Below are 24,196 nucleotides of genomic sequence, written 5' to 3'. Positions count from 1 at the left end.
GCATGCATCTCATCATACATGTGCTTATGGAAAACATGCCTTTGTCACATGTCCAAGCTATGATGTAAGTGCCCATATAAAGTGTCTTAGAAACTTAATAGGGATGATGAAAGCTGTAGGCTACAATATCTGGATGGCATGTTGGGTCCCCTGCTCCTGTGGGGACATCAAGTCAGGAGGAAATGCTCATTAAAGCAGAAAGAGGAAGGAGACAACAGCAGAGACCTGGAAAACTTTAAATATAACTTTTATATTCACTGCTGCTGGAGATGCCACCATGCCTCATGGTAAAAGTCCACCACCTCTCCTTTAAGGACCAATAAGAGTGGCCATTAAATTTCATCTAAACTGAAATTTGAGGTGAATTTAGAGATTTCTGTACAAGCCAAAGCATCTAGAAAATTTTGTGGACAGCAAAAGCAATCAAACAAATCCTTTTGATAACTAGCAGCATTTCACAGGGGTCCTGAACTTTCTAGATAAAAAACAAATCTCCAGAAGCATAGAGGTCACATGGAACAAAATTAATGCTTGAAATGTTCTCCATAGTGCTCTGCAAAACCAGTCCTCCAATTTATCACAAGTTTTCTTTGACAGCCAGAGAGGCTTCCATTTTTCTGCCTTTCTTAGGGCCCTTTAGAAATTTAATGGGCATAGGATTGAGCCTACTTTGTTACTGCATAGTGATTATGGGTGCTGTGTATGTTTTTTCCCCCATTAAACATTTCTCCAGGACTCTGCAGCCTCCTTAGCTGCTTGGGCTTCCTAATCTGAAAAAGCCCCATAGAGAAGGTGTGACCTCCTGACATCTTCCCTTGAACTTTAATTGAAGCTGGGAGAGCTGACTAGTGAGTGGCTAAGATCAGTGCAGCTGCGGGTTTTGTTTTTTAAGGGAAGTCCTTCCTATTTCCCCTTTTAAAAATTGATCTCTTTAACAGAAAAAAACTTACTTAACAAACAACAGTGAACAGCTGTTAAGGGTGCAGTGGGCAGCCTTCCCCACCTTCTTGTGCTCATAGCAAATCCCAGTTGAGCTTTTAGGAAATGTGGGCACCCAAGAAGGCTGAAAAGTTCCAATCACCACCAAAGAGATGATTTGCAGAATGAAAGGACCCTCACACAACATGCCTCAAGTCACCTTGAAGGTAAGGTAAGCACAACGAAAACCGTGCACCCCACCCATGATAGTTTCACACAAAAAATTCTCTCCTTGCTGGAGGAGAGCTTTGCGCATACCATGGACTGCAAAAAAGAGAAATACTTGGGTGTTAGGACAAATTAAAGCAGAACTGTCACTAGAAGCTAAAATGATGAAACTGAGGTTATCATACTTTGGACACATCATGAGAAGACATGATTTACTAGAAAAGACAATAATGCTGGGAAAAACAGAAGGGAGTAGAAAAAGAGGAAGGCCAAACAAGAGATGGATTGATTCCATCAAGGAAGCCACAGACCTGAACTTACAAGATCTGAGCAGAGTGGTTCATGACAGATGCTGTTGGAGGTCACTGATTCATAGGGTTGCCATAAGTCGTAATCGACTTGGAAGCACATAACAACAACAATCTTGTCCCATAAACTGATGTAGAATGGTAAAAAAACACAAACTGAAAAAATTTTCAGCACAGCACTAGTTCCCTCACCCAAAAAACCCTAAGATGGCAGAGAAAAGGTTTCTAGCTTTGTATCCCCACCCCACCCTGATGTGCTATTTTTCTTCCTGTAGGAAGTTCCTTCTCCGTATGAGGGAAGACTTCAAACATGCAGTCTCCCCCAATTTCAGTCTGAAATGGTACAGACCCATAAATTCTGTTCATGTGATTTCTCTGCATGTGTAAATCAGCTTTAGAAAGTACACAACTTGGATGTAGCTTTGAGGCTTTGGGGAGGAAAGTTTAAAGGGTGTTTGAAAATAAAATAATAGGGTCCCCTCCCTGCTAGTTTCTTTACATAAGCCTCAGTGACATAACTGTTAACAGTTTTTTAAAAATGGCATCACAATAAGCCAACAGATATCAAGATTTCAAAAGCATATATACAGTTTTAATAGACAACTTCTGTATTAGTGTTATCTATTACTATAGCTTTGGGTTTAGCTAGTATGTTCATGTGCAGAACAGCCGTCCTCCCAATAACCCCACCCACTTCAACTACTTTAAAACTGGAATCTTTAGAAATGGGTTTCCATCTATATTGGGACTGGCACCTAGGTCTCTCTGGTCCTGTTTTTGCATGATTCTATACTTTGATTATATGGGTTAAACTCCCAGCAGTGACAGGGTATGCAGGAATTTACCTTGCTACTAGGGTTGCCAGGTCAGAAACATCCCAAACCCTGAGATTACAGGGACAGGCCCTAGTGATGTCATTAAGCATGATAACATTAAGTATCAACCACAGATGCTTGGAGCATACCATTTAAACCAAAAATAATTATCTGGTTGGAAACTAAAATAGAAATCTTAGCTAAAAAAAGGTGCTCTCAGGTCCTTCTCACCTGTTTAGGGGGGCTGAGTATAGTATGCTAATAAGAACTGGAGACAGTATTGAGGTCAGTGATGGCTGGTCTCCAATGGGACTGGTAAGGTGTAAGGCAGGAGGCCAACAGTAGGTGGAGCAAAAGCCAAGAACAGTCAGAACCAGCTAATTCTACTATTCACTAATAGGCAAAAAAACTTGCTCTAAGAGCATACCTATAGCCAACAGATATTTCTATCTAAAAAGCAAGGAAATTGGGCAGCTATAGTGAATGCACCAGGAGAGCAGGAGACTTGACCTCCTCTCTGAGATATTGTACTGCCCTACAAATTTATAAAAATGCAAACACAATTTGGCTTGGTCTTTCACAGTCCAATCAACTTCCTCTGTACCTTGGAAGAATTTGGTAACGTGCCTTGGTGAAAGGGCATCCAGTTGTCCAGCCTGTGGAAAAATACTGAGTTTATTAGGAGCTGACATTAAGACCTGATATTTTAGAATTATTCTTGATAGAATGAGGTACTCACGGATGGTCATGAGAAATGAGGAAGTATTAGGTCTTGAAATTTGCCAAGGCTAGTACGATTTTTGCTTATACGTAGAGTTTCCTAGATATGATCTAAGAATAGTGAGTTTGGCCAGGATGTTGGGTGATTGTTTTAGATGGAAATCTAGCACACCAGGATATAAACACTGGAAAGTAAAGTTAGTTTCATATCCTCTCCAGTATCAGGGGTACATAATCTGAAATGAGTTCATGAGGGAGTTTCTAAGTTGAAGAACACTCACCTCTTTACCATGGCCTTTGACACCTGAGACATATTTTTAGGACCCACCCTATTTTTTGTGATGTATTTTTGGGCTGTTTTTAACTGTTTTTAGTGCTATATTTTAAAATTGTTGTAAACCGCCTTGAGACCTTTGGGTGAAGTGTGGGTAATAAATGTTGTTGTTGATGATGATAACAACAGCAACAATAAATGAGGTCATTGGGAACTATACAGTTTGTTAAGGGTGCTGGGAATTGTAGCTCTCTGAAGGGTAAACAGCAGTTCCCAGGAATCTTTGTGGCAAGCAGTGTGCTTTAAATGTATGGTGTGTAAGTGTTAACAATAATGCCTCAATATTTTGAATATTGATAGGCTAAGGCTCGCTCCCAGATCACAAGGTTCCAATAAACCTGGAAACAACGAAACAAGAATAGGTAAAATATGCCAAAGTTTATTTGTACACTTGCAAGTGGAGAAGCAACCAAACTGATTCTGCCCTGCTGGACGCAGCCAGCCTTTTTGTAGCAAGTAGATTATTACGTATAGAAAGTATAGCATAAGCCCCTACCCATTTCCCCGAAATCAGCCCATTTACAGGAAATCATATACGTGTGGTTTCGTTTTCTCCTCATGGAGGACCCTTTCTAGTTTCCATTTCCCTTATATGGTGTTGTTTTTCTTCTTTAGGTTAGGGCGTTGTTGGGGGTATAGGCGTCATCCTTTTACATAGGAATACAATGCCTAAGAAAGTTAAACATTATACTTTACTAGATAAGCTCTATCACACATCCTTTCTGATGTTGCAGGGTTCCCTATAAGGACAAACCTTTTAGGTGTTTTCCAAAATGATGTGGGCATCTATATCTTTTCTAATAAACAAATTTACTAAATTAAAACTATTTTCCACAATTCCCCCCTCAGAAGCCTTTGAAAGTTTACTTTCATATGGCTTCTTCTTCTTGTTGTATTTGTTGGTACATTATTTTCCCATAGGCTTGTATGGCCTTTTTCTCTGCGAGTATGGATCTTTGCTTGACAGGAGTTTATCCTGTCTTCTCCAAAGGCTTAGGAATGCACAACACCTCCTAGTTTGAAAGGAGCTATTCTGTTTGCTCGTGATGGCCTAGATTATCATAAACATTTCCTTTGTTTGAAAGGAGCGCCTATTCTTACTGGGTGACAAATTCCAAATTTCCGTGAGTCAGGAAGTCTATACCTTCAGGCATTGCAAGATATGTACTCAGAGGTCACAGAGGGGCTGTTTCCCAGGAATCTTTGATGTTGCAGGCCTTTTCAAACTCTGGTCCACTGAGATGAATCACAGATTAAAAATTCCCAACATTTGATACCTCATAACAGTCCCCCCCCCTTGTCAATTAGCGTGTTCAATCACGCATAATTAACGCTTCCGGAACTTGATGCATTCCTCCAACTTCCTCAGATTTCAAGCCTGGGATATCATCCATTTGATCAAAACTCGCTTTCCAATTATTGCCATACACTGTCCAATTAATATGACCCCAATTGGATGCATCATAATAGTCAAAAGCCCCAGAAGAATCTTGGCTCCATCCAAACAATGCATCCTACCATGTGTACTCCTATATCTTTTATTTTGGCTGCAATTCCAGTAATAGCTTGATTTTCATGCTTTACCTGTAAAGTAGCTTGTTCCCCCATCTTTTTAGCTGTTCCCAATTGTGTCTGAAATGTAGTGTGTGAAAACAACCCCTGTAAATCTTTAAGGCCATATCCTAGAGATACTGGAATGATTCTATTATGAAACTCTGGGCAAAATTGGATCTTTTGAAGTGTCCAAAGAGGGACTTGAAAAGAAAAGTCACTTCCAAATTAAAACATTGCAAATACATCCATTAAAGAAGAATTGATGAAGATGCACAAATACTATTGCTCATTATTACACACATTCTCATACATCCATTGGCTTGACACACATTAACTGGACAACCGGTTGTCTCACACACACACATTCTTTCTCCACACAGACCAGAGCAAACCATTCCTTGGTATTTTAGAGAAAGCAGTAGAGGTAAACAGTAAATTACCCTTCATCATAGCATTCACAATTAATAGGAAAGGTTGAATAGTCAGAACATTAAACATTATAAGACCCAACACAAACTTATACAAATCTGCTTTCTTCAATGTTTACATTATACATTGATTATGACAAGAGCAGTCCTTTCGAGCTTGGAATGAAGTTGCCTTTTAACACAAAGTTCATCCTCAGAAAGTTGAATGCTTCTGTTAGGTGAACACTGACTTAAGTCTGTAGATTGTTTAGTAGTTGAGAATGTTGGAAATGCAGCAACAACAAAAAATCAACCCCCATGTGACATTGAAGCACTGCAAGCTTCATCGTGCCTCATATTTAAAGCTGTTAAACACATCAAGCAGAAAGTTGAATCAGGAGCACAGGATATCATGGTACCAAGTAGACAGGAACATAACAAAAATGCAGGTTGTTCTGTTGATCCAAGAACACAGTAGTTTGGTTTTGCTGTGATCTGTTCTTTGGTTTGGGTGGCAATTTAGGAATTGGAAAACTTTCTACTTCGTTGCTGGCCATATGTAGAGTTCTGCATCTTACAAATGCCTCCAAAAAGCCCCCAATTTAGAACTGCCTTCAGGCATCTGAATCCACTCTGACTTCCCAACAGTTGAGCAGTTTAATGCTGAGACACCAGAATTCCAGCATCCTCATTTGCTTCGTTTTCATTTAAAAAGAAAAGTACCCCTGCACTGCTTTTGCACTTTTACACCACCATTGAACTTAAACCTTGGATCAATCTGTTTGGGCATTGTTTCCCCCAGAACCTGATCAGACTTCCAACCCATCTTGAGGAAGCAAAGCAGGGTGTCTTACATTATGGACCCCCCCCCTTCATAATAAGATGGCCCATGAACCTACCACAAAAAGAAACCCGCCCAATTGCAACATACTTGCAATTTGGTTGGATTGCTTTCAGGTGGGGGGCATATGTGCTCTTAAATCAAACCACAGAGACCTTTGAAGCTTTCCCCTTTGTTTTCCAGGGCTAAAGTTCACTATGCTATCTTAAGAGTGCTGATTTGTTGTTCCTGAATCTTCCTGAGACAACAAACTTCAAAAGGGGAGGGTTGTCTTAGCCTTTTCCTTTTTTTATGTGCACTCTATGAATGCATGTTTCCTGAGTCTTTACCACTGGTCCAATGCTTATAACCATTGGGCTCTCCTGTCTGAACAAAGACTTGTTTTAGTGCTGTGCTTGGATTTATACCTCTTGCTATGAATGCAAAACAAAGAAATATTAGTGGCACAAATAGATTAAGTTCTGTTCCAAATCAGAAGGGAGTTCCAATGGTGCTCATCCTGTATGTAGAGCAGTTGCTCTAAGTGCCTGTCAAGGAATAAATGCACGAATATGTGTTAGAATTATAAACATTTTAAAAGGAAAAAGTTCATTAGTAATAGTGTGATTTATATGCACAAGGTATGACAATGAGGAAAGCATTTCCCTGTTGAAATTCCTGGTCCGTCTTCATTCAAAGAGCATCTGGGGATGAGTTTCTGTTTTGGAAGCAAAGTAACATCAATTCCCAATGTGAATTCTAATATGAGGTAGACAATTGCTGTGGCTGGAAGCTCTGCATTTTGGTCCCCTTTTTGATAATGACTTTACCTAGTCACAAGAGGGCATCACATTAGGTTTAAACAGCAAGGTGGCCTCAGTTTTGCCTATCTAGAAAATGGGCAAATCATACATTTCACAGACAAATTTAAAACAATTACCTGGGATCGAGCACCTTAAGAAGAGGTTTTATTTTCCTTATGAAAGAAAGAACCTTCAAGAAGTTTTGTTGTTGACTTCCAAATATTTTTCCCTCTCTTACCCAAGTTCAAAAGTTTAAACAGGTATAGGTTCTAATCCACAATCTGGCAACAATGATGAAAAAAAGGAACCACATACAACATTTTGTTATTTCCTGTCATTTTCCCTTTCTTATTACCATCAATCAATATTTCTCAAACTATCCTTCCTCTACCATCAAAATAACTTATTTCCTAGAATCCTTCATTTTACTTACAACCTTTCTAATTCATGGGTATCTTTTCCCTATCAAAGTGTAGGGGGGGGGAGGAAAACATTTCTACCCACAAGGCACTACATACAAATTTAGTTGGCACTTACAATTGCCTCCCTTTATATACAGGTACACTTCTGGGCTTTCCCCAGCTCCCCGACTTTCCAACAAATATATTTTCTGTATATTTAACCCAGGAGAAAATATTTTTAACACTGTTCTTCTCCACTCATCTGATGTGGGTCCATAAATTAAACCCATAGCCCCCTCAATGCTTGCTATATCATTGTCAGCTGTACAATATCTAGCAACTTGGGATAAATCATAAGGATCAGCAGTGGGGTGCATGGATTCCATTTGAGTAATCCAGTTTAAAGCAGTATCTTTATTTAAAGGACCCATGCACTCTGCTACTGCTTTTGCCTGTGAAGGAGTCCAGCTCACAACATCCTGTACCTCTTTTGTAGTGATCTGCCCCTTCGTGTTAGTTTCCCTTACTTCCCTCAGTGATATAGGAGCAAGAGGTTCCATTTTCCATTCAGGGTTTTCCAGAGCAAGCCTCTGCAGCTCCCTGATTACAGAATCTGGCTTATTGCCTCCTGTGGTGAGGGGATGAGGCTCAGGGAAGGAACAAGAGGAAGGAGGGGCAGGAGGGGCTGTAGGAACAATGGGCAAGGGGGATTCTACTTGACAAGGTGATTCAGAGGCACCCCTAAGAGGAGTAGAAGCCAATGTTGGGTCTAGCTGCAAATCAGGCTCTCCCAATACCCCCCTGTAAATAGACAGAACCCCTTTTTGTGCTTCTGATTCTGCTTCTAGTACCCTTATTCTTTTCTCACACTCTACATGACTAACTATTTTGCTTTGTGTTTGTACCCTTTTAACAAGATGTTCTGCTGCCAAGGTGGCACGGTTCATATCTCTGGTTAATTCATCTATTTGCCCCACCACCTTTTTGAAAAGCTGACTGCTTGGTCTCGCTCCCTTTCTCTTCCTTGACCCTGTGCCCAGTCCCGCCTGTTTTCACACATTTCGATGCACCCTTCCCCATTTCCTTTGGTAGCCGTTTACCTGGGGAGATGTCTGAGACGAACGTAAAACAGGTGACGTACGACACACGCTTCCCTGGTTTCCCAGCCCAGTCCCTCGCGGGATGTGGGAAACACAGTACGAGAGGTCCACTCTCGCTTCGGGACAAGTCCCGTCTCGGTGTCTCACCACTCTCTCACTCACATACCAATCTTCAGCCCTCTGGGCGACTTACCCCCTTATGCCACCAGATCACTCTCTTTCTTGTTTCGGTTTCGAGGGAGATATCGTGGCGATACCTCAACGCTCCAAGTCGCTCTCACGGCCTCGGGATGGACTCAAACAGCCCAGAGCGCTCTCACCCGACCATCCGTGGACCACGCCCGGAGCGCGGAGGGTCGCGAAAGATATCTCCTGGCTTGGCTCGCCAAATTGTTAACAATAATGCCTCAATATTTTGAATATTGATAGGCTAAGGCTCGCTCCCAGATCACAAAGTTCCAATAAACCTGGAAACGACGAAACAAGAATAGGTAAAATATGCCAAAGTTTATTTGTACACTTGCAAGTGGAGAAGCAACCAAACTGATTCTGCCCTGCTGGATGCAGCCAGCCTTTTTGTAGCAAGTAGATTATTACGTATAGAAAGTATAGCATAAGCCCCTACCCATTTTCCCGAAATCAGCCCATTTACAGGAAATCATATACGTGTGGTTTCGTTTTCTCCTCATGGAGGACCCTTTCCAGTTTCCATTTCCCTTATATGGTGTTGTTTTTCTTCTTTAGGTTAGGGCGTTGGTGGGGGTATAGGCGCCATCCTTTTACATAGGAATACAATGCCTAAGAAAGTTAAACATTATACTTTACTAGATAAGCTCTATCACACATCCTTTCTGATGTTGCAGGGTTCCCTATAAGGACAAACCTTTTAGGTATTTTCCAAAATGATGTGGGCATCTATATCTTTTCTAATAAACAAATTTACTAAATTAAAACTATTTTCCACATAAGCAGTTGGATATGTGTGAGCTTGCTAACCCCTTCAGCCCTGAAACCATTGTGGGGATTTTATTGCAATGTGCCAAAGCCCACATGAGAGAGAGAGAGAATAATTTTGCTTGCTCTCCTCTTTGGCTCTTGAAGAAACAATTCTGTTGAGACACTGCAAGGAAAAAAGGTTAACTCCCTCACCCCCACCCCACACAGTTGCCTTTAAATGTTAAAAAAGAGAATTATAGTAGTCATGTCTAGTTGGCCTGGTCACTATTTTTTAAAAATGTCTGTTCAAATAGTGAATTAATTAGGTTTCCTAGTGGCAAAGATGTATCAACAGTTTTCATTAAAACAAGGTATTTTTTTAAAAAGGAAAGAAAGTCATTTTGTCATTTGAACATGCTATATAATTAAAGGATTAACACCTTCCTTTAAATGGATTTTAAGAAAGACAAGACAATTTTTTTCTTGTTACCTGGCAGGGGTATGATCATGAAGGTGGTTTTCTCAGGGTGAGGCTCATCCATTGCACTGCAGGTGTGCTGACCCCTGTGATTTCCCCAAATGCTCAAAACTCGATTGCATAATTTGTGGTAATTATGGTAAAATTATTTGCCATGACTTTCAAGATCCCAAGTGAATATGTGAAGTGTATTTGTTCACTGAAATTGTGCTGAAGAGTGTGGCCAGATGCACCCTAGTGCAGAATAATATACACTTGAAATGGTTTTGCATGACATTTTGCAAAATGTTCTGTTTTCTCTCTATCTCCTTTATGTCAAGGAGAAAGAAGCTATGTTGTGGAACCAGAGGCTCCCACAGCTGACTCTCATGTTTCATCTTTGAAGATTTAGGAGTGAGTCATTCATCTGACTGCCCATTAGAAATTAGAATGCCTGAAGCAGTAACATGCAAATTCTTCATATGGCCAGCATTCATATATTCCAAAATGGATTCAAAGGACATGAATCTACCTGCTGCAAGTGAGATCTCTTGTGTTACTGCATTGCCAGTTACCGTCTCTCCAGGTATGCAAAAAAGTCTGCATATCAAATAACATACTATTTAAAAATGCGATGTGTGAATGAGCTAAATTCAGAAACTTTAATCAAACAGGCAAATATATACCTCCGCCCAACACTTGTCAGCTCTGTCCCTGCCCCCACTACTAGGAGTCTTCAGAACCCTAGGTGATCTCTTTTTATCTGACAGCCCTCTGGTGGGGACCTTACTCAAAGAGTTTGGTAGCCCCCTTTCATCACAGGACTCCACTCTGTTTGTCTTGTTTTACACATGTGCCCTCTCCTTTCTGTCTTTGCTCCCTGCTTCCTCTTTCCCAGACTCTTGTTCTGTACCTTGCCTCCCCTGTCTTCTTTTGTATCATTCTCCTGTCTCCCCTTGTACTGCTCCCACATGCCAACTCTTTAACAGCTGCAGGGTTCTCTCTGCTTCCTCCTGATGCAAGACATTCTGGTGCAGCTCCTCTTCTGGTCCCAATGGCTCCACATTTCATTGGAGCAGCCAGATAGTTCTGTGGAGACCAGCCCCACCAACTGGGATTCGCTTACGCCAATGTTTGGCTGCCTTATTAGATTAGGGTGGTCCTGAGTATACATTCATGCAATCTTCAGGACTGTTTTCAAAGATGTAAATATAACACACGGGTCATTCTGTAATCCTCAATTGGGCATGCAGATGTAAGAGTGGTAATCTCTCATGCTTTATCTACAGATCTAAGCAGTTTGCATCAGAGCAAACTCTTACTAAGATAAAACAGGATCATAAATAACCCCAAACAATAAAATAAATAAAACAGGCATAAATAACCCAAGTAAATCCTGGACAGATGTTGTGAAAAATAGTGTTATATTTTTGAAACGGATCAAACCAATTTCTGAATCTTGATATCCCCCATATGGTATCTTTCGTTGAACCAACTGAAGTGTCATGGCCCTGTCAGAGGACTCATCAGACGAGGGTGACTCGGGAGTAACAGCAGCAGACCCAGAAGCAGCAGACCCAGAAGGAGAAATGGAGGAAACTCCTGAGAACCCAGCTCCTTCTCCCCCTCAGCTGCAGAGCACCCCAGACACAGCTGAAGCCCTTCAGCCAGACGCAAACAGTGAACAGGATACTCCCCCCTCACCTGCAGAACGTAGACAGCAGAAGGTCAGGCAGAAGAGGGGCAGGCCTGTCCACTTAAGGCCAAAACGCTGAGGGCTCACACCTGCTGAGAAACCTGCTCCTTAAAAGTCAAACCTTGGCTTCAGCTTGTTGCTGACTACAATGTCAGGCGTGACCACTGTGTGTCTTCCTATCCCCTGAACCTTGACTTGGACTGATCTCTCGGCAAACTAGACCCAGACCTTCACTGACGTCTCTTCTGGATTTCTGGCTTGGCACGTAAGCTTCGAACGGCCTCTGCCTTTATCTTGCTTCCTCCTTGCTAGCCTGGCAGATTTATAGCCAAGCTGCCAGCTGAGGACTTACGGCCTGGCAATTACCAAGAAATCTCCAGCCCTGCCTGCACCCCCACCGACACTGCTGTCTCAGTGAAGAGCTGACATGAAGCTTAAAAATGCTGCAAGAAGCTTTTCATTCAAACAGAGCTCTTCCTACTGAATTACAAGCAACTGGCATGTTCACTTGTTTCATTTACATTGCTTTGCTGACTCTAGTAACACTGGTTCTGCCAACAAATAAAGCTACTCTTTTGCCTTGGGGACTTTAGAACTGTTTACGTTAGGAAACTTTATGGTTTCCTGGCACTGTGGAGTAATCATTTTGGTTAAGTCTCTGGGATAGACATAATTATCATCAGGTCTGCCTTAGCAGGTGGGAAACCAAGAAGAGGTGGCTTTGGGCCATGGGCTATGGTTATTTTCATAGCAGGAAATGCTGGCAACTAGGGATGGAAGGATCTGTCAGTTTCAGTTATCTTAGTGTCTCACTTTTCCAGTCTTGAATTCAGTTTTCCACATTTCTGTAGCAATTTGCATTTTTTTTTTTAAAAAAATCAGAATGAAAATTCTTCAGCATTTTAGTGTGAATATCTCATAATGAACACATTTTTATATACAGTTTTGACTAATGTACAAATTTCTGCAAGCATTTTATCTTAATCGAATGCATTTTGTATGTAATTTCCAGTAATATACTAATTTTTATGAACACTTTTTCTACTATATGCATTTTTGTAAACATTGTTTGAAGAACTGCATCTCACAACTCAGATATGTGTAGATTTCAAAGGATGGTTGCGTTTCAGTTCTCATTGTTTTGGAAATTGACGGTTTGATAGATTGGGCTTTAAATGTGAACTGAATCAAATTTCCCCTCTATCCCTACTGGCAACATGCTCATCTAAGGTGTGATGGTTTTGCACTGTTAAGCATGACAGGCTGAAATTCAGCTGTGAAAGCCTTTCCCCAGCAATATAGAAGATGTTTGGGGGAGCATAGGCGTGGCTAAGACATTATTAGGGGATAAACTATAATTGGGATGAGGAATTTGTGGCCCTCCATATGTTGTTGGACTACAACTCCCATCATCTCTGACCATTGGCCATGGGACTGGGCTGATAGAAGTTGGTCCAACAACATTTGGAGAGCCACAGGTTCCCCACCCTTCTGTTCAGGACCTCAGTACACTGTGATGGACTGCTGGGGTAATGAATGGGATAGAGAAAACTGGCTGGGGAGGTATGGGGCTCTTGGCATCATCCCTGTTTCCAGGAATGTAGCAGTCCAGGGTCTCGGGGGGACTTAGGCCCTTTACTTTTTGGGGAACAGGGTTCCAGCCGGGTCCCTATGTCTCCAACATCCTCGAGCCCATCAGCATGAAAGGGGAACGTGTTATCCTTTGAGAAGAATAATCTAACATGCTTTCTTGTCTTTTCCTGCTGATTGAGCCAATCAGAGTGAGGATTCTGAGCAAAATAGTGAACACACAGGAAAACATATACACACAGACACACACAATGGGCTCCTTTGGGAAGAAAGGCAGGATATACAATAAAGAAATAATAAAGCTGCTGTTACAAAATCCACTTGGGAAATATGCTAATACATCACCTAATTTGGGTGCCAGACTGAAAGATGGGAAAATTCCAAATCTTAAGAGAACAAAACTATACTTTATTCAGAGCATACATTTATTTATTTATTTATTTATTATATTTCTATACCGCCCAATAGCCGAAGCTCTCTGGGCGGTTTACAGCATAAAAACATCCAGTATACAATTAAAAACATATATCAAACACATGGAAACAATATAACAAAATAACCAAACATAGTTAAACACATGGACACGACAGACACAATCCTAAAATGTTAAGTATAAAGCCCTAAACACTTGGGAACAGGACGTCTGAATTACCCCCTGCACACCTGCTCATTCATTGTGGTCATCTATGGGGACCCTTCTTGAGCTGACACATGCGCTGTAAGTTTGTTCCATGGTGGCTGAGACTAGGTCCCTCAGCGCAGCAGCACCTGCTTTGTGGAATGAGCTGCCCATTTACATTAGACATTTTTTACATGTTGTTGGATGAGCTTACCCAGGGGCAATATTTTGTTGTTTTAAAACTGTTTTACTGGTTTTTATTTGTTTGCTTGTTGTATACTGCTGGGTATTATTATGATGTTTAGTGGTTATAAATATTCCTAACAAAATATTAAAATACTAAACAGCAATAATGTTAAGAAGTTAATAAATGGCACATCAATAAAACAATCCAGAGATGCTGAACATATCAAAGGGCTCCTGCTGGGAGGAAGGGTGGGAAATAAATCAAATAATAAATAATCAAAGGAACATAGAATAATTGAAAAGTAAAGTCTTCAAACGTTGAAGAACTGAGGAGGAACATGATAACGTTCATCAAATACATAAAAGAGGGCAAAAGCTAGTATTCTGCTGTCCTAGAGGACACAAGATTTACTTGGTTTTTATTACAGGAGGGTAAATTTTAGTTGAACAATTAGAGAAACATCTTGATGGTAAGAGCATTTTGACAATGGAACTAATTACCTAGGGGGCTGGTGGGTTCTCCTTCATTAAAGTTTGTCAAGTAGATGCTGGATAGCCACTTATTGAGAATGCTCTATCTCTGCACTTCCTGTATTGAACAAAGGGTTAGATTAGATGTTGTAGAGCAGCCAACATGGTGCCCTCCAGATGATGTGGACTACAACTTCCATCATCCTTCATCATTGACAATACTAACTAAGGATGATGGGAATTGTAGTCCAAAATATCTGGATAACCACATTGGCTACCCCAGGTGTGGATGATTCCTCAATTTTAATTAATTTCAACAACTTATGAGACCACTGACAGAAAGAAGTCCAACAGGGGTCTAGATCTTTTTACTCATGTTTCCAACGTTAAACTCTGGATTCCCTCTGAGTGTTTTGTGTATTACAATGAAAACTTAGAGGGTTGTTAAGCAAGTGTTTCTGAGTTCAGGACTAAAGGTTTTGTAAGATTTTGTTTTGAAATGAGCTCATGAGAAGCAGGAGAATGGCATGGAGGGTATTTTCAATTTAATATGGTGGGATGGAAAAAAAAATCCATGCTGGCTGTAGTCTACAGCCACTCTTGTGGCTGTATAATTAACCATATTTCATATTTATTTATTGCATTTGTATACCACCCCATAGCCGAAGCTCTCTGGGCGGTTTACAACAATGAAAAACATTAAAAACAAATATACAAATTTAAAAACATATTTTTTAAAAAACAATTTAAAAACACATGCTAAAATGCCTGGGAGAAGAGGAAAGTCTTGACCTGGCACCGAAAAGATAACAGTGTGGGCGCCAGGCACATCTCATCAGGAAAATCATTCCATAATTTGGGGGACACCACTGAGAAGGCCCTCTCCCTTGTTGCCAGCCTCCCACCTTCCCTCCGAGTAGGCACCTGGAGGAGGGCCTTGGATGTTGAGTGGAGTGTACGGGTGGGTTCATGTTGGGAGAGGCGTTCCATCAGGTACTGTGGTCCGAAGCCGTATAAGGCTTTATAGATTAAAACCAGCACCTTGAATCGAGCTCGGAATCATACAGGCAGCCAATGCAAGTGGGCCAGAATCGGTTTTATATGTTTAAACCATCTGTTACCAATCTGGCTGCTGCATTTTGCACAAGCTGCAGTTTCTGAACCGTCTTCAAAGGCAGCCCCACACAGAGCGCATTGTAGTAATGTAACTTGGAGGTTACCAGAGCATGGACAACTGAAGCCAGGTTATCCCTGTCCAGGTAGGGGCGTAGCTGGGCCACCAACCGAAGTTGGTAGAAGGCACTCCGTGCCACCGAGGCTACCTGAGCCTGAAGTGACAGAGATGGTTCTAGGAGAACCCCCAAGCTACGAACCTGCTCCTTCAGGGGGAGTGCAACCCCATCCAGGACAGGTTGGACACCCACCATCCGGTCAGAAGAACCACCCACTAGCAGCATCTCAGTCTTGTCTGGATTGAGCCTCAGTTTATTAGCCCTCATCCAGTCCATTGTCACAGCCAGGCACCGGTTCAGCACATTGACAGCCTCACCTGAAGAAGATGAAAAGGAGAAATAGAGCTGTGTGTCATCAGCATACTGATGGCAACGCACTCCAAAGCTCTGAATGACCGCACCCAACGGTTTCATGTAGATGTTGAACAGCATGGGGGACAGAACTGACCCCTGCAGAACCTCATACTGGAGAGTCCAGGCTGCCAAGCAATGTTCCCCAAGCACCACCTTCTGGACCCGCCCTGCCAAGTAGGAGCGGAACCACTGCCATGCAGTCGCTTCCATTCCAAACTCAGCCAGTCTTCCTAGAAGGATACCATGGTCGATGGTACTGAAAGCCACTGAGAGATCAAGGAGAATCAACAGAGTCACACTCCCCTTGTCTCTCTCCCAACAGAGGTGACCAAGGCTGTTTCTGTGCCAAAACCAGGCCTGAAACCCGACTGAAATAGATCCAGATAATCGGTCTCATCCAAGAGTGTCTGGAGCTGGCCTGCAACCACTCGTTCAAGGACTTTGCCCAGGAATGCAACATTTGTTACTGGCCTAAAGTTATTAAGATTTTCTGGGTCCAGGGAGGGTGCCTTCAGGAGTGGTCTCACTACCGCCTCTTTCACAGACCATCCACTCTCGTAGGGAGGCATTAATCACTTTCCTGGCCCAACCAGCTGTTCCATCCCTGCTAGCTTTTATTAGCCAAGAAGGGCAAGCATCCAGCACAGAAGTGGTTGTATGAACCTGTCCAAGCACCTTGTCAACATCTTCAAGCTGTACCAACTGAAACTCATCCAAGAAATCGAGACAAGGCTGTGCTCTGGATACCCCGCTTGATTCACCTGCTATAACAATGGAGTCTAAGTCCTGGCGGATGTTAAAGATTTTATCCTGGAAGTGCCTAGCAAATTCATTACAGCAAGCCTCAGATGGTTCTACCATGTACTTGGGGCCAGCGTATAATAGTCCCCGGACAATTCTGAAGAGCTCCGCTGGGCAGCAGATTGATGATTTGATAGTGGCAGCAAGATACTGGTTTTTTGCTGCCCTCACTGCCCCTAACTACAGCTTACCATAGGCACTTAGCAGTGTGTAATTGCATCCACCAGGAGTTTGTCTCTATCTGCACTCAAGCCGTCTCCTATGTTGTTTCATCACTCTCAGCTCTGGGGTATACCCTGGAGCCGTACAAGCTCTACACAGGACAGGGCGCTCAGGAGCAATCCTGTCAACTGCCTGGGTCATTTCTGTATTCCATAGTTCAACCAGGGTTTTGACAGGAGCGCCAGCCCTATCAGCCAGAAAACTCCCCAGAGCCCTTTGGAAGCTATCCAGATCTATTAGTCTCTGAGGGCAGACCAACTTAATAGGTCCCCCACCTTTGCAGAGGGGAAAGGCCACTGTAAGTCTAAACTTCAGCAAGCAAGTGATCTGTCCATGACAGAGTGACTGATGTAAGGATCCCCACATTCAGATTACCATCTCCATGTCCAGTTGCAAAAACCAAATCTAGAGTATGCCCTGCTACATGTGTTGAGCCAATGGCATATTGGGACAGTCCCATAGTTGTCATGAAATCCTGAGCTGCCCCAGGTAAGGTGGCCTTGGCATGGATGTTGACATCCCCCAGAACCATAGTCTGGGGGATCTCAACAGTACATCCGAGACCACCTCTGTCAGCTCAGCTAGGGAGTCTGTTGGGCAGCGGGGTGGCGGTACACCAACAAAATCCCCAGTCTGTCCTGCTGACCCAACACAAGGTGCAAACCCTCCAGACCAGTAGTCACATGGACAGGGTGCTGGCAGATGGAGCTCCTATCGACCACAGCAACCCCGACCCTCAGGTCTACCCTGATGCTGAACCAGGTACCCTGGCGGACATAGCTGGGAGAGACTGACTCCTCCCTACTCAGCCACCCAGGTCTCGGTTATACATGCCAGATTGGCTGCCTCATCCACAATTAAATCATGAATGAGAGAGATCTTATGTACTGATCTGGCATTTAGGAGCAGCATCCGGAGGTCTGAGAGCTGGCTGATAGGGCAACCAACAAACCTGCGGGTGTGGGGAGGACCGGAACAAGGCACAGTCATTAACTGCCTGGGCCACGTTCCCCTTACCTGGCAAGTCCTCTACCTGTCACTACACTAATTGGGGGCTCCTCAAGTCTCCCCACTTGGCTCTGAGTCCTCTCTGCAAATAGGAAAGGGGGTATAAAACCCAAATGACCATTAACGTTCTGAAGTTGTTTATTCTATTTTGTCTTCTTTAAAAATGCCCAACGCGTTTCGGCTCTATTATATATTAGCCTTCGTCAGGGGCTACAATACAAACATATATACATTTACATCATTTACAGGCAATTTCTGAATAGATAATGAAATACACATCTCAGCTGAGTACCACTCTACATATAAAAGTACGTCATTTAGTTTTAACAAATACACAGAAAGAAGATAAAGAGAATGCTATAAACAGTTTAGAGAAACAAATAGACAAAGAAGAATGTAAGTAAATTTTTTTTTTATAAATGTGTGTTTTCCTATTGTATTAAGAATTTCAAATGTAATACAAATGAAGTATTAATGATGTAAATGTATATATGTTTGTATTGTAGCCCCTGACGAAGGCTGATATATAATAGAGCCGAAACGCGTTGGGCATTTTTAAAGAAGACAAAATAGAATAAACAACTTCAGAACGTTAATGGTCATTTGGGTTTTATACCCCCTTTCCTTTTTGCATTGATATTTGACCACCACCACTCCTCCTTTTTATCTGAGTCCTCTCTCCCAGGCACATGACTCAAGACCCACAAAAAGCCAGGCAATCTGCAAAGCAGGAGCCACCTCAGCCAGCCAGCTTATGTATCCCCTCCAGGGAAGGGGCAGGTGGATGATATCAGCAACAGCTGGCTGAGTCCCTGTGGGCCTGGTCCTGCAAGGCGTGACACCTGCAGAGCAGAAGTCCAACAGGGAGAGGGCGGTGGTGGTAGCCGAGCAGCAGGACCAGGGTCTACAGCAGGAATGGGGAGCTCTCAGCTTCCTTAACAAACTACACCTCCCAGAACTCTTTGGGAAAAGCTATGATGGTTTAAAGTGGACTAATACCAATTGAAATTTACAGTGCAGATGGGGCCACATGGAAGCAGTGTTTGCATCGGGAAGCCAAAACACTGACACAGTTAGTTCAAAATAAAGCCCTAGAGCATTGGTTCCCAACCTGAGAGTCTGGACCTCCAAGGAGGTTACAAAGTCATCCCAGGGGGGGGTCACAAAGAGCCAAGAGAAGAATTATTTAATAATTAATTGCTAGTCTGTGCACCACCAACTTGCAGGCCTGCACTGCATGTGCACACAACCACTTCCCCTTCCTTCCTTTCAGTCGGCACAGTCAGTTCCTGCTACACAAAAAGCAACAAAGGACTCGAGTGAGTGCACCAAGAGAAGGGGCCAGCTGGGCTTATTTAAACTCCAGCACCTGCCCCCCTTGTCAGTGACAGAGTACATTGATCAGACAGAGGGACCCAGGGAGGGGGCTGCCAGCTCCAGTTCTGGAGCGTTCTCCCACAATATATACCTGGACACTCATTAAAAATTCACTGTATAGTTAACTTATGGTACAATGTATACATGTCTGCTCAGCAGTAAGTCTTTTCATATTTAATGGGGCTTACTCCCAGGTAAATCAAATTGCAGTGATCAAACCAGACTAAGATTCTGTTGAAGCTTTGAAGCTGTACTACTTGCAGGGGGGGATGACATGGGGCTTTATAGTACAAAGGTACATCATTCTGGTTAAAGGAAGTTTTAAAAAAAGTCTATAATACAAGGACTTAGGCTGCAGTCCTAACTAAGTCTACTCAGAAGTAAGTCCTCTAGAATTCAATGGAGCAAACAGCCGTATGAGGTAGGTTAGGCTGAGAATTAGTGGCTGACCAAGGCAGTAAGGGAGCAAAAAAATGATGGGTAAAGTAAGTTCTAAAAATATGAAATTGCACATCCTCAGTGTATTTTTGTTGCTGTTTATCAAGGCTTTGACTGTAACCTACCCTGGGACCTTCCGTTGAAGGACAGATAATAAATATCATGATAATCGTATTTGTTTTTGTGATGAATAAAAAGTGACATCATTTAATGCTTCAATTTGAATTTTTATAATTAACAGATACTAAATTATAACAATCAGCATGGGGGGGGCGTGAAAATATTTGAGGCTACAAAGGGGGTCCCGTACTCATGAAGGCTGGGAACCACTGCCCTAGAGGGAACTTTCTGGGCAATTGCTCCTCCCCTATATGCTGATAGGGAGGGTCTCCCAGCCATGGCAAATCTAACCTATAAACTGGCTCTAAGCTGTGGAGTGCTTGTAAGTTAACTAGGACAATTGTGGCATTCCTTTCACCCATTGATGTCAGTGAACCAGGAATTGTTGTTATGTGCCTTCAAGTCGATTATGACTTATGGGGACCCTATGAATTAGTGACCTCCAAGAGCATCTGTCCTGAACCACCCTGTTCAGATCTTATGAATCAGGAATAGTGTAACTTAAAATAATTATAGGATCTACGTTTTGTGGCAGAGCTAACCACTCCTTGATGGAATGGTTCCATCATTCCACACTAACCAACTGCATTATATTAAAACCAGTCAGAGCAGAAGTAGTTTTTTTTTTTTAAAGGCAGTTATTGTGAAAACAATAGCATCGCAGTTTTGGCACCCCGCTTATCCCTTGTTTGCTTAAATTGTTCTACGAAAGAAAAACAGCCTGACAGAGATAGCATAACGAGAACAAACTTTCCTTTGTTTCAGGACATTCTTCTACTGAGGAAGTGGAACCCACATTTTCTTCCATATTACCCTCCTCGCAATGCAGGCACAATACTTTTTCTTAAGAAGCAGTGGACTCTCTGCTGTATTAACAACATTTCTATCTGATATGCTTTGAGGGGACTCTAGCTCAGATAATGCGTGCACAGTGACATCAAGAAACAAGATACTTTCACTCTAGTTATAAAACATACGATCTAATGGAAACAGTCAGGCTCGTGCTATTCAGCCTGCATTGAGGAGCTGAAGCTAAATCAGAACCAGATGAACCTGGTCAAAACTCAACAGAATTACAGTCATAATCTTTACTCGCAACTTCTTGCATGTGTTAACTAAATACAGCATTCATATCACCAGAGAAAGCTGAGTATACAGGCCTATCCTTAGTCATTACACTGAAGACCATCAAAGGCTCTAGGTCCCAGACTGTGCAATGCATAGACTGGGCAGTGCAGAATAGTATGGTACCTTTTGAGCCATCCTTCAAAATTTGCACTTATTTGAATTTTGCAGTGCAGTTCGTCAACCAGTGTTTACAAAAATGCATATGTTGGGGGAAAGTTTGCATAAAAATGAATATGTGAATGAAAATAACATACAAAATACAATATATAAAGAGAAATTGCTTGCAAAATATGTACATTAGTCAAAACTGCCTACAAAATGTGTTTATTAGGAGAAATTCACATTAAAATGCTGAAGGTTTTTTTTTTTTTTTTTAAATGCAATTTGCCACAGAAATGTGGAGGTGAGACAGGTGCTCTGAGGTCAGAGCACCTGTCAGGTGCAGTGGCAGTTCACACTTGGAGCTGGAGAAAAAAGCAGGATTTTTTCTGCTGACCTTGTGATAGATTTCAAGATGAATAGATTGTGGGTGCTTCCATGCGTAGATGATTTAGTGGCACCCAAACACTGCTATTCTGTGTTAAGCTGAAGTGAAATGGCAAACTACCAGACTTGTGGTAAATTAACATTTCTCCAACCCAATTACCCAGCAACTGCCCAATAGTGGGTTAATGCCAGGCCTGTTCTCTGTATGTGTGCATGCATGCATGCATGCATATATATATATATATAGAGAGAGAGAGAGGCTTGTGCAGCTGTCATTCATTTCAGTGGAGTTTAGATGGAGGAAGTTGATGTAGATACTGGGTTTTAACACTTTCTTATAAATGTGGAATAAATATTGGGCCAAGAAGTGGGGCACAAATTTAAAAATAATGCAAACCATTAAAACATATGGTATACCTTTTTTGCATATTAAACAGTCTCTCATTCAGGTGCCTACAAAAGGCTGCAGAATATTTATGCATAAGAACTGAAACCACAACAGCCTTGTATTTGAACATGGGAACAAATCTTTTGCTACATTAAAATCTGAAAATAAAACATCCCAACAATTTATGAGTAGAAAAATAGATAACAAGATCCAAGAAAATCAGGGTGGAGAGAATGCAGAGACTAGAGAAAGAAACTTAAAAACAAATTCCAGATGTTTATACTATAGAACATTTCAGCATTATTTTTAACAATCTGATTATTATAATGAATATTAAAAAGAAAACAATGAATGTTTATGGCTACCACGAACACTGCATTGGACTGAAGTTAAAGGGAATGCAACAATATTGTTTGTTGTATTGTTATATTTGATTCATTTTTTAAATCCAGTGTTGGAAAAAGCCACGGAAGCTCGCAGAATTTAGGATTGGTCTGCAAAGATATCAAAAAATCGGGAAATCTGTTGCCAAGTTCAATTTTAGCAAAATTCTTGCCCATCCCTAGTCCTCCCCACCCCACCACAATTTGTTATTCAGTTTTTTTAGCTTTTCCATTTGTGTTGCAAACAGTTAAACAGTTGCAAACTGTTGTAAGCAGTTACTAATGTTATATATTTATAAATGTGGCATACTAATGAAACTTACCTTTTTACTTGTCTAATGTCAGATGCATATATGACCGGCTGTAGCCCCGCTTCATGCATGAATCATGTGATTGAATCAACTGACATGATTATTGAGGACCCAGGCATTAGTATGGACTTCTGCACTGAAAAATACTATGCATTGGCTTCCGTGCATCTGAGATGCGTGATCACACAGCTGCTTGTGAATCAGCTTCCATGTGACCGGGACTCCTGATCACACAGTTGCTCACACATAGGCTTTACAGTGCAGAGATCCAGCTAATGCATGGGATGTCTGGAGGTAGGGCCAGCGGTAGCATGATATTGGGAGTCGTGCCAGCCGCATGACTCATTGGTGTAATTCTCCTTGCACAGGGGCTTGTTTAATGGTTCCTGGTTGCCAACTTCTTTTAACTTGCCCTGTTTCTGTAACACAGGCATGGGAATTCTATGACCCTCCAGACGTTGCTGGACTACAATTCCCATCTTCCCTTACCATTGGCCATGCTATCTGGGGCTGATGGGAGCTGGAGTCAAATAACATCCTGAAGGCCACAGTTTCCCCACACCTTCTTGAACAGCTCCCTACCATGCTGAAATGTAGCTGGTGAAATTTGTCCTGGAGAGAGTTAATGTAATGGGGAAAAACTTTGCCTGCTCTGTTTTGACATTGGAGTAAGGCCAGTAAAAAAAAAAAGGGGGGGGAGTTAATAATCCTAGGACTCAAGATTGCAGCATCACCACCAAGGTGTATTGTCCCTCCAAAACTCACATTCCAAGGCTGAAGGACTGCACAACATACAGCTAATCACATTTGGCGGCCTTTACTGGGTCAGGGCCTATGTGATTTATGCAGTGAATTTGTGAACTGAATCCACTGTGAACCTGAAGTCTAGTTCCAGGAAATATGTGGCCATGTGCTTATGTTTATCTATGAATTTGTGTCCGTAATTATAATATTTAAATGAAAGTACATACAGTGTAATTAAACATCAGGCAAAATCAGCTCCTATAAAAACAATGTTTTCAATTAACTGTGAATTTATTATTTCACATAAGAGCCTTGTGACTCAAATGGTCAACACCCTGAAGACTCAAAATGCTTCCAAACCCAGCATTTGAAGCCTTGAATATTTCTGGCATTCTCTGGATATCCTTCCATATGTGTCAACTCATGAAATGCTTTCGGACGGCGGGGAACTCTTACATGTCTCTTGAGGTACAGTTCGTTCTTAAGAAGAATTGTTTTTCACTTTGATGGAAATTAAGAAGCTTTGTTTATTTGTTGATCTCTTTGATTTATGGATGCCTTTCTCAGGCAGTCGAATAAAGACACTTCAAAATAAATTATCATCCAAAATATACTTTTTATAGGTCTCATTTTTGGATAGTTGCCTGGAAATGCTTTCTGCCATTTGAGCTTAATATTGTGGGGAAAAAACAAACAAACAGGATAAAAAACCCCAGAGCAGCTCAGTTCCCTGAATATTTTCTGCACAGCAGTTTGAGAGGTTTCAAGATAGTTTTAAAACACTGAGATGAAGTTAGTTGCCATTACTAATATGTTACTTATACCATTACTAATAGTCCCA

The 24,196-nt window shown here is 41.8% G+C and overlaps 1 long non-coding RNA gene and 1 pseudogene across 5 annotated transcripts in view; both read left to right on the top strand.

Moving 5' to 3' along the window:
• The window catches only part of LOC133384841 (uncharacterized), a 74,699-nt gene extending 50,797 nt beyond the window's left edge, over positions 1–23,902 (top strand). For 2 of the 5 annotated variants that reach the window (XR_009762714.1, XR_009762713.1), the window contains 4 exons: positions 939–1,145; positions 3,624–3,685; positions 10,143–10,387; positions 11,303–12,428. This is a non-coding gene — a long non-coding RNA (uncharacterized LOC133384841). Of the gene's footprint in view, positions 1–938; positions 1,146–3,623; positions 3,686–10,142; positions 10,388–11,302; positions 12,429–20,680 lie in introns of those variants that run through there. The other 3 variants (XR_009762715.1, XR_009762716.1, XR_009762717.1) reach the window with 3 other exon arrangements.
• Positions 9,827–9,980, top strand: LOC133375951 (U1 spliceosomal RNA; annotated as a pseudogene).
• Positions 23,903–24,196: the final 294 nt, after the last annotated feature.

Source organism: Rhineura floridana, chromosome 1, assembly GCF_030035675.1.
Source record: "Rhineura floridana isolate rRhiFlo1 chromosome 1, rRhiFlo1.hap2, whole genome shotgun sequence".
Lineage (NCBI taxonomy): Eukaryota > Metazoa > Chordata > Lepidosauria > Squamata > Rhineuridae > Rhineura > Rhineura floridana.
Note: the sequence above shows the minus strand (reverse complement) of the source record. Positions and strands in the feature narration are given on the sequence as shown.